The sequence below is a fragment of the Lipotes vexillifer genome, unplaced genomic scaffold (genome assembly GCF_000442215.2).
Source record: "Lipotes vexillifer unplaced genomic scaffold, Lipotes_vexillifer_v1.1 scaffold168, whole genome shotgun sequence".
NCBI lineage: Eukaryota > Metazoa > Chordata > Mammalia > Artiodactyla > Lipotidae > Lipotes > Lipotes vexillifer.
In genome coordinates, this window is record NW_006773947.1 from 4124936 (window position 1) to 4126377 (window position 1442).

Consider the following 1442-nt stretch of genomic DNA (forward strand, 5'->3'; position numbering starts at 1 on the left):
AGTGAGAGGCCCGCATAACGCAAGGAAAAAAAAAAAAAAAAAAAAATATATATATATGTGAAAATGTGTTTATATGGGAATATGGTAACTTTATAATATTTTTTAAAATCTGGAAGCATTCTTTAATTTGATCAAAAAGCTTTTACATTTCTTTTGTACAAAGGTTTGTTGAAGTAAAGACAATAAACATGAGTTAATTTGTCATTCCTTTACAACACTTCATTGTGGACCACTTCCTTGTATAGTGGTGATATAAAACAAGTATAAAAGGTACTCTCAATAGATGTCTATATACATTTTAACTATGAATATTTTTCCCCTGAAATCCAACCGTTTTGGTTATTTAATGTTGAGAAACTACCCCAAAATTTAGAAGCTCAAAGTAACAACCATTTTATTATATGTTCATGATTCTGATGTGTGGGCAGTGCTTGGAGGGATTAGCTTGTCTCTTTTCCCTGTGGTGTCGTCTGGGGCGTTTCAAATGTCTGGGGACTGTTGGAATGGCTTGAAGTGGGTCATAAGCCTGGAGTCTCTGTTCTCAAGGTTTGCTGGATTCCTCAGTCATCCTCCATCTGATTTCTTCTTGTGTTTAGTTAGCTTGGGTTTCCTCACACCATGGTGATCTCAGTTTAGTTGGGCTTCCCAGAGCACTAAATGCTTAGTTGCCAGGCAAACTCACAAAGTTTAGGCTTGTTACTGGCACAGTGCCATTTTTGCTGCATTTTATTGGTTAAAGCAGGTCATAAGGCCCCAGACCAGATTCAGTGTGGGAGGGTACTCCAGGAGGGCATGAATACTGGAAGACAGGGTTCTTTGGGGACCACCCTTCGAGGCTAGCTACTACATCAATGTTTATGAAAGAATTCCATAAACATTAAACAGAATCAATTTCCTACGAAATGACTGAAAGCAAAGGAATGCTCAACTTAATTGTCTTTCACTATACACAAGTCTACACCCAAATCTTTCTACTTTTTCCATGATCTTCCCCAAATATGCCTCATTCAAATTCTTTCAGCACCGCAGTCTCTTCATTAAGTCCTAGCATGAATCTCATATAAATTAAACACTTCCAGATGTTTGAATTCCAAAAACCAGAAGAATTAACATATAACTAATTTAATCTATATATTTGCTTAAGTTGCCAACTTTGTAATTTTAAATTTCCAGGTGAAAAACATTAAAAAAACTGTACCATTTACTATTACTCTTGCTTCTTAAAGGAAAATACATTTAGTTTTTTTAAAAAGTAGTCAAGAGAATTTCAGATTGAAAGACAGTCTTAAAGTAGAACAGCTTCCTTTATGAACAACTCCACCAAGGACGGCCACTGGTTCTTGGACCCAGTGTTTGGGAACCTCTAGTCAAGCCACTGTTATTGAACACTACCAAGATCCTTTTTATTCACACCTTTCTAAAATCATTTCACATCTTTCCCT